Source organism: Ictidomys tridecemlineatus, chromosome 13, assembly GCF_052094955.1.
Source record: "Ictidomys tridecemlineatus isolate mIctTri1 chromosome 13, mIctTri1.hap1, whole genome shotgun sequence".
NCBI classification, from domain to species: domain Eukaryota; kingdom Metazoa; phylum Chordata; class Mammalia; order Rodentia; family Sciuridae; genus Ictidomys; species Ictidomys tridecemlineatus.
Window position 1 is genome coordinate 11,502,793 of NC_135489.1, and position 10,226 is coordinate 11,513,018.

The 10,226-nt window shown below is 32.4% G+C and overlaps 1 long non-coding RNA gene across 2 annotated transcripts; it reads left to right on the top strand.

Moving 5' to 3' along the window:
* Positions 1 to 3,201: 3,201 nt before the first annotated feature.
* Positions 3,202 to 6,549, top strand: LOC144370102 (uncharacterized). Of its 2 annotated transcripts, XR_013430042.1 has the most exons (3): positions 3,230 to 3,274; positions 4,880 to 5,129; positions 6,252 to 6,549. It is a non-coding gene; the product is annotated as an uncharacterized LOC144370102 (long non-coding RNA). The 2 variants fall into 2 exon arrangements; XR_013430043.1 differs by lacking the exon at positions 4,880 to 5,129 and having other exon boundaries at positions 3,202 to 3,279.
* Positions 6,550 to 10,226: the final 3,677 nt, after the last annotated feature.

A 10,226-nucleotide genomic window follows, 5' to 3' on the forward strand; every position in this document is an offset into this window, starting at 1 on the left:
CATAGAATCTAACACCCTAAGTGGCTGCCGTTGTCAATGGCCTTCAATAAATCTGAGACTTCCTTAATGAACATAAATAAGTTATGGCACCTGCTCTTGATTTCTTTCAGGCCTTGTCACCCATGATAATAACATTATTTCATTAAGCAGAATGATAAGTTTGAATACTGCCTAATCCAGTGCAATAATTATTTTAAGTATACAACTTTATCAGTTACATATTATCATATATAATACAGATATTCCTGAGATCAATTTTTGCAAAGAAATACTTTACATCCTTTAATCCAACAAATAGGTATGTCTGTTATAACACTCAAGTCATGTATCAGGAAAATTGCCAATAAGTATACACAAAATTTTTAAAATGTTTATATAGATAAAGGTGGAATCAAGAAAATGTCTCCCAATATTACTGCAGCATACTATACAACAGTGAGAATTAATGAACTACAATTAGACACATCAACATGTGTCTCAAATAATAAGCAGAGCATCTATGCACCCTGGCTGGAAAATGTATACTTTCTATTATGGCCTGAGTCCTAAATGTCTCTCAAAGATTCACATCTTGCAGGTTTGGTCCTCATGGCAACAATGTTCAGAACCAGGGCTTTGGGAAGAAGTTGGGTAATGAAGGCTCAATCTCATCTCATCGATGGATAACCCATTGATGGATACATAGCTGAATGGACTACTGTGAGGTGTTGCAAACTGTAGGAAGCAGCACCTACTTAAAGGGAGTGAGTTCTTAGGGTCATGCCCTTGGGGACTATTTCTCATCCCCCTCCCCTAGCCTCCTGGGCTCCTTAAGCAATTTTGATTCCCACATGCTCTCTGCTATGATGTTCTCCATCAATGAAGTTGATTAACAGTAGAGTCAAGTAATCATGGACTGAAACCTATGCAACTGCGAACCAAAAATACGTATTTTCTCCTTTTAAGTAAATGTTCTCAGATATTCTGTCACAGAAATAAAAAACTGACTAATATATGCCTTTTCAAACAGGAAAAATATCATTGGTATGAGAAATGCCCGTAGCGCTTGTTTCTGAGAGGGACAAGACTTCAACGAGGCAGGAAGCACTGTGGATTATTAGAATGCTATTTTCTTGACCTGAATGCTGGACAGGTATGCACACTTTGAAAAAACTTCTAGAACTGTACATCTTTGATCTTTGCACTCTGTGCATATATGTTATATTTTGAAAATGTATTATAATACATACAACTAGCTCAAGAAAGAGGCATCAGTTAATTTAGATGTTTATAATAAAAAAACTTCTTACAAGTTAAGAGAAACAATATACATTTTATATAATCATTAAACTCCTTTGTCTGTTCTCTTTCAGAAAATCCTGTCTGTTAAATACCAAGTGAACATTTCATACCACCTCTTCTGGATTTTTGAGATATACAGTACATTATTGTTATATATATTCTACCTTCTTGTGGATTAACATAGCATAACTTCTAAGTTCTACCTAATTGCAATTTAGCACCATTGATAAACATTTCCCTCCTCTCCACTCTCCCCAGCCTCTGGGTACCACCATTCCACTCAGATGAGAGTAGTTAAGGAGACAGGTATTTAAACACTGCACAATGTATACATATGTCAAAACATAACATGGTTCCTCATTATTGTGTATAACTTTTTTATGCCTACTGAAAATTTAATCAACTAAGGTATTAATGCTAAGAAAAGTGATAATATTTGAAACAAAAAAACTGTCATTCAGAAAATAAAATGAGTCAAATATGTAGAAATTAAGAATCATATTTCAGTATTTTGTTTATCGACTCGAGTACAAACAAAAATTGTTTGTCCTTATATTATTATGCTGAACTGCAGAGATATGAGATGTCTTTCTCATGTTCCACCCAATTAACTTCTAGATTAGTAGATTGACCTCATTTTATTAGAAAACAAATCTTTTTATGGTGCATTAATTTTTATATTTTGTGAGTTTGCATGTGATTTCTAATTAATTCCTCATAAATGCACTGACCTACTTTTTATTAAATGACATATATTTAATGTGTTTACTGAGTAGCATTTTTACAAAGAATGATCTAAAAAACAGTGATATTTCATTGAATTTACTTTTTAAGTTTGCAAGTAAAATTTTCATTTAAAATAATTCTTCTTTGAAAATATATTAGAGATTTAAATATGCTTACTAAATATTTAAATATTGAGTCCAACAGTAAATGGCCAGACTAATAGCAATTTTCTTCTAGTAGAATGAAGAAAAAACATATAAAATACATACATGTATGTATATTATCCACATATATTACATATGCATTTTGTATTATATTGACAAGGTATGTTAATAACTAGGTAAGAATATGCTCATCAGGAATGGTATTATCAATGATATGATGTTTGTGACTCAATTTCTAGAAAGGTCTAAGTTTCCAAATAATTTTCTTTGCAGAATTTCAGGAGGAAGAGACAAATAATCTCAAAAATTTCCATCCACTTCAGAGATCATACAGTTGAGTTAACATGGTGAAACCAGTTTCTTCCATTTATTTATTTTCAATTTTGAAAATATTAATTTTATTTAATGCAGTTGTAATTGTCTATTGCAATTTCATGTTCTTCTTTTCATTATGTACTCACTCTTTTGTTTATATTAGTGACCATTTTGCCCAAAATATTTTGAAAATATTTAATCAACATGCTGCTAAAGTCAAGAAATCACACAAACTCTATAGGGATCTCAAACATTTTTTTTTAACCCAACATTTATTAGTGTTTATTTTTCTAAGGTAAGGACCTACTTTTTAGTGATAGTACTGCAGATTAAAGTTCTGACTCATCTCCCAAGCATCCATCATCCATAGTTCATCATGTATAATTTCTAATTTTGATTTCTTTAAAGTGTTGTGTGAGTGTGTGCAATTTGCCCTTCAAAAGTTGTGTATCACAACTAGTTTAACAATTTTAAAATCACTGTCATGGTTTATTATGAATTTGTAAATGCTTCAGCCTTTCAAAAATAAATAATTTTATTCTTTATATTTTTATTTGGTTCATATAAGATTTAATCATGTAATCAAAACAAGAACAGCTGTCATAAGCAATTTTAAGTACAAATATGAGTAACTTTCCATAACCATCCAAAGCAAATTCAGAGAACAAAGGTCACCAGCATGTTTGAGAGTGACCCTTGAGCCCTAAAGCAGCTGGTCAAAGCCTCTTTCCACTTGCTTTGCAGAAGAAATGGAAGGGCAGGTTGATCCAGTGAATCATTATGCCAAGGTCAGGTAGGACTAGTTGCAACCTAGCAACTCATTTTCATTAAAATCCAAATTTGTGTTTCTCCCTTTGGATCGGAAATGTGACTATATTGCCCTAAAATATGTCTCAAAATCCTAAAAGGTTAAGGCGGATTTTATAAAATCTTTACGTCAGCTCCTGTGTCTGACAGATCTGTTAGTGTTAAGTGAGTGGAAAATTGAGAATCACCTGAGAGTCAAATCCATGTTCACCAATAGGTTTGGCTGATTCTGTCATCTCAGGGATTGGTCGATTCTGTCCCCACACACAGCAGGGTGAGAATCATGACCAGGCCAGCACAACTCTAAGGAGACACTGCCAAGAGATCAGTGTGCTCTGGAACACTTCCTGCAGAAGAAAACCTCTGCTCTCCTCCTTGTTTGCCCTTTATACTTCTGCAGATAACAATTTAGAAGACATAGCCAGAGATGCAGCCACATGACATTCTAAGGAAACACTATCACAAGGTAGTACTGTCTGGTAGTTAAAAAAAAAAAAAAAAAAACTAAAGCAACAGTGAAAACACCACAAAGTCTAAAAACACATTTTAAAATATTTGTATGTTGTCAGTATTCTAATTTGCCTAAGACCAGAGAAATTGAACAAAATGACAACATTGCTACATACTGGCAATCTAGAGATATAACCTTAGTAGACTGCAGATATTATAAATTAAAAGTAGAAGCAATATCCACAGAACTCAATATGTAGAATAAGGCTCTAACAGGATTCTTTGCAAATCTATGCAATGGTTCTTTCACGATATAATAAATTTCTTGGGTATTTGTTCTTACCATCTAGAAAAGAATACCTTCATACAAGAAATTCTCTTTCCTCTGAATCTTCAGTTTATACTTTAATGCATAATAGATGCTTGTTTGCATAAAGAAGAAATTAATTCTTGGATATCTTATCAAGACCTTCAAGGACAAACCTGTATCTGTTGAAAGCTTAGTAATGCTATTATGATATTCTAGGACTTTCCTAAAATGATGAACAATTTATGTGAAAACTCATTGTAGACTTGAAGAAAATTTAATCATAATGTTTTTAAAATTATATGTGTGTAAAAGTTCACACAAAGCACTCATATTATCAGTTCTTATAAAGTAACAAAACCAAAATAACTTCAGAACTACAAATAAAATATAAAGTCAATCAAACAACTTAATATAATTTTCAAAATAATAATTTTAATAGAATTTAATTTAATTGGTTTGATAAAAGCATTCAATTTATTAGTTCAATGAAACATTAATGTGATTTGTTACAATTTAATCACAAATAGCCTTTTGTATTATATATATATATACATACACACATATATATCTGAGTTTTAGATTTATTTTGCTTTCAACTTTTAGTCACAGAGAGTTATTTATATTAAAATTATTTTATTTCTTCTTTACAAGGTCATGTTTTACTATTAAGCCATATAGCATTGAAAAACCATTATTTCATGAATAAATAATTTTAGGATAATAAGATTGCATATGTAAATGAATTATGAAATTATTTAGCATAAAATATAATTCTTGTACTCACACTTTTCTTGTAAAGGTAGGTCTTACTTTTTGTATTTTACAGATGAGGAAACTGAAACTTTTGGGGTTTGGTGGAGCACACTCATAATCCCAGCTACTCTGGAATAGGAGGCAGGAGATACCAAACTGGAGGCCAGCCTGGGCAACTTAGCAAGAATCTCTCTCAACATTTAAAAGAAGAAGAAGATGAAGAATGACTGGGGATGCACCTCAGTGTTAGAAAGTCCCTGGATAAAATCTTCAATAAGGAAAAAAGAACATAAAGAAAACTAAGACTTAAGAAAGTGACTTAAGTAAGCTAATAAGTGCCTAAACTGAAATTACAAACCGAATTATTTGACTCAAAATGGATGTTTTTTATGAGTAATTCTCTGTAATATCTTGATACTTAGCTTCCCAATATCACACTGCCAATGAAGAGTAAAGAGCTTCTGTCTGTAAACTTTGAAACCAACACTCGTCTCATACACTGTCTTCTGATCTAATTTATTTTATAGTACTTTTATGGCAGCTGAGTTATGAATATGCCCTTTCTATTTGGTCTATTTATTCTCATGGAACAGAAATTATTTCCTAATTTTATCTGAAATGACATTTGCAAATAGGATACTAGAAATAGTGGTAAAAGAATAAAATAATCAGCTTTTGGCAATAATGGAAAATGTATTTAAATTTCAGAATATGTTTCATTACAAAATGGTAACATAAAATATCAAAGCACACCAAATAGCCTTTTTGTTTGACTTAATGCTACTGTCATTGGTCATCCACATGACTTACTAAAGTGTATAATAAATATGTAAAATTTGAGATGAGAAATTTACATAGCATCTACTATGTTATGTCTGTTTCTATAACAGAAGTCAGTGTAAACATATGCCAAACAGTGGTTGAGTGTGGGTATAATTTTTATTACTTTTATTGAGAAGAATTAAAAATTCTCAAGTGAAAAGAAATGAAAAGAGAAAATGGATTTCTAAATAAGGCCAAATAAATTTATAGTTCAGTTTGAGGATGTGTGAATGAATCAGGTAAGCTTGCATGGAAGTTTAAGGATAAATGAATGAATTCATGAGTTCCCATTTTATATAACATGCCAAAGAGGAAGAATTATAGTCTTAAGTAGATCTAAATATAAAATAGTTCCCAAGAAGATGAGAAAGTGGGATGATAAAGTGGGTTTAAAGGAAGTGAATGGGAACAATCAGGTGTCCAAAACATGGTCTCAGATGCTTCATCAATATTATCTTACTTAATGGACATAAAAAGAGAAATTAAGATTTTTGTGATGTAGCTTCATCTCACTAAAGAGAGATGGTAGAAAAGTATAAAGCATACAATCAATAGTAAATGTACATAATATCTCCCATAGTTTTTGTTACAAACTACTTCCCCTTGCCTTTCTTTGTTTATAGTGTAAAAGACTTGTGGAGCCAATGTTTCCTAAGGGCCGGGATTCAGGATTAGATGTGATCTCTAAGACAAGAACTGTGAGCACATCCTTGTATAGAGATGGAAGATAGGCTGGAGAGCAAGGCACTGAAGAGGAAACCAAGTAAGACAGGATCAGAGGAAGACTGGGACAACCAGGAGCAGAAGCAAAGAACAACCATTTTAACCGAAGATACACAAATTAATGAAACTGTGTTTTAAATAAATAAAATAGAACCCTTTGACTTTTATCCTCACTCTATTAAAATCATTTTACCCTGATCAGTCCCATGTCCTGGTAATTCAGGTCTTCTACCATGGCACATTTCTGGATTTTACAGATTTCTAGTCACAGTTTGAAGGACTATTACCTCTGACTCTCAGTTTGTGACCCAGATGTCACTATAGGAAGATATGTTAATCACCTCATACCTTTTTCTGTTAAAACCTCATCATATAAAAACATTTTAAATCTCAGCCATACAGCCTTTCTATGAATAGAAGCTAAGCAGATGACAATATTTTTCCTTGCAAATTTTTGGCAAACCACTACCATTAGAAAGCCAGGAAGCAGAGTTCTGAATGTATTTCATGCCAGTTCAACCTTGTTCTTCTTTTTCAGAGAAGTTAATCTTGCCCTCGTTGTTATTATAAGTCTGTGTTTAAAAGGGTTTTTTGAACTGGTACATCACTCATTATACAATTCATATTAGAAGTAAATCTAAGCTTATTATTGGTAATTTAGGGGTGGAAAATTTGTGTTTTGAAATATTATTGAGCTCTATGCCACAAAACTCAATTAAAAAATTCTGCTTTTGTTATTCATCTAAAGAAATACTCCAAGGGTCAAAGAAGCAAAATGGTTCTCTTTGGAGAAAACATACTTGATGCCAATTTCTGAAATGCTTGCCTTATATACAGGTAGGCTGGAAGTTGGGTAAACAGAGAAGTAGGTAGTTGGGGTGGTGTTATTTACATAAGCTTCCATAGGCAACAGGATTCCATAACCCAGGTCTCTTTGCATGATTATATTTTGTGGTCATGTGTCACAATAAAAATTAATTATAATTCCCCTTTCCCTTTTCCAGATAGCTCAATTATTTTTCTCTGAGTTGTCCTTTGCAATATACAACGTCATTTCATGAAGGAAGAGTCACATTGATTAAAAAAAAAAAAAAGTATATTTAAATAACACAATGCCTCAGTACCAGCGATTTAAGAGACCAAAAATGCAAATAACGTCAGAAAAACAACTGAAAAATGCTACAAATATATAATTAAAAGGCCAATGTTTCACTACAATGTATAACTCAACAAATTAGAGTTTAACTGATTAAAGAGCAAAAGCAGCAAAAAAAAAAAAAGAATTCTACTGAGAAGTTATTTTTGTTTCTTTTATATTCTTGTAAACTAAGAGTTACTTGCTAAAAATACTGTGACAAGCTTGACTGAATTGAGGGCCATGATTGTTTGTAAAGAATACAGTTTTGTTATTAGTAAAATTCAAAAGGATGTCTTTCGTGGCTGGGTTGCCAATTATTTAATTTTCATTTGATTCTAATCCTCAATCCAATTTAGCGTTCATCAAATTGGCAAACAGCATAATTAATAAGGAAAATAAACCACGACAGTCTATTTACATAGCATGCAAAGGAAAAATGGCCAGAAACATGCTAATTTGAGCCTATATCAAGGTTTCAGAGTGACATATCATGATGTTGTTATTTAATCATTTTAATCTGTATTCACTATTCCCATTATCCATAGGATATAGTGATCTATCTAGGTGATGGCTAGTGGCCCAATTCATCAAATTTGAAAATCCAAGAAGTGTTCTGTCGTCAGATTAAGAGATGAAAACATTTGTACAGGAAGTTGTCCTTGTTGGTAGTGCTGGGGATCATGAATCTATTACACCACAAGCACAAGAGAGAGACTTAAAGAAAGAACAATCACTGGTTTATGTCGTTTGTACACATAAAAAAATTAAGGCAATGCATTTGTCTGACATTGGGATCATGCTCAAGGAAGCTGGGTTTTACAGACTCTAACCGTGTAGGTAAATAAGGCTTAATAAACATTTGTGAAATCAAGTTAGACACTAATAAGAGAAAGAAAGTGATTCAAGACTACAAAATGTGTACTGGTGTGTTGAAAGTAAGAATAGGAGATAAATGAGAGGGAGTAATTACTGCATGCATAAATAGGCAATTGACTCCAAGGAGCTCTAGATTCAAAATGAAGAGACATTGTTGGAACATGAAGTAGATCAGAGTCTGTTCATGTTGGGATGTAGCCGTTAGCACACTGGTTTCCCAATGCCCAACTGCAGGGAAACAAATCATTATTGAAACATATGCATCCAATTGGAAATACATCTTTGTGACCAGATCGGGCACTTGAATACAAAACAAAGCTGCTGTCAATTGCTATGAATTCATGGCATAATAACAATAATGCAGAGTACTGAGCATTTGGCCACCGTTCCCCTGTTGTGTGCTTTAAGACATCTTCTTTCTCCATGGGTAATGTAGAAATGCTATTGATTTTTTTCTTTGAATTCTATGTAGATGACCTATACTTACTCAGTTACTTGTGGGGGTGTTGGATGACCTAAGGTCATGCAGGGAAACAAAGCTAGTGGAGGAGGATTCACAGCTAAGAACAAAAATGATGAAATCATTCTGAAAGCAGGGTTCTCTGTAAACCTGGGACTTAAGAAGTCCCTGTTTTGTTCAGGTTTCATGGGAGCATTTTGCTGAAATTGCTGAAAAACCTTCGGAAATCTACAACACTAGGTTTTAAAAATCCATGAGTCTGAAACCTGTGAACAGAGCATAACTTCTCACCAATAATGGAATTGAAAATGCCCAAATCAAGTATAAAGGAATGTCTGTCTCTATAACAGCAGGAGGGCTGAAAGTATCCATAAGCCAATTAGTTTCTCTGTGCTGTAGATTTCCTTTGCTTTGCTATTTCAACAGCTCATTACTACATTAATGAATATTATGGCTTCGGAGCCGGGCATTTGTACAATTGGTGATAGTCTGACCTCTCCAAAAGTGAGCACCTAATTACTTCTTCACATAGAGTACAGTTTAAAGGTTATTGTTCATTCTCTAAGCCCATTATAAAACTTCTTATTGACTCACCTGGTTTTAAAATAACAATCAGGGTTGCTTGTGCTTAATTAGTAGATCCCTTTGTTACTAAAATATATTTGAAGTATTGAAAGCTGATCAATCTCTGTATAGCAATTAATTTCCATGTCTAGTAATTGGTTATTAGGCCTGAGAAACAAAAATGCAAATTTTCAGAGTTGTACGACATGTACCAGGCAAATAATATTTTTGAATGAAATTATGAAAGCTGAGAAAAAAATAAATCATACAAAAGAAAATAAATTATAGTTATTTTGTATATTATAAAATGTGATTGAAAATATAAAAAGTTTCTATAAAAACAACAAAAAAACTGAATGGGAAATTCAAGAAATAAATAGCATTGTGATGTCAGTTATTTGGGTTTTTCTAATTTAAAAAAATTACTATCACAGAGTTTTTATTTATTTTCTTTCTTGAAGTGTTACAGGGCTTTACACATGCTATGCAAGCACTCTACCCTGAACCACAAGCACCCTGCTCTACTATTGCTTTTTCTTTTGATCCTCTTAATTTGAACCATATGTATCCTTTCATATCGACTTACTTCTTTTCTAAACCAAAGGTTATGACAATATAAACATTTGGGATTGTTTTCCTATAATTGTTAATGAATATAATGAAGAATTCAGTGTAATAAACCACTTATCAGAAATTAAAGACCATGTCCTTTTCTGAAATACTTTGTATTAAAACCTTAAACATTAATGAGTAAAGTAAAAATGCTGAAATGAAATTTTATTTTTTTATTACCATAACTTTGAAATTCTTAAAACAAAGTGCTTTCTACATCAATAT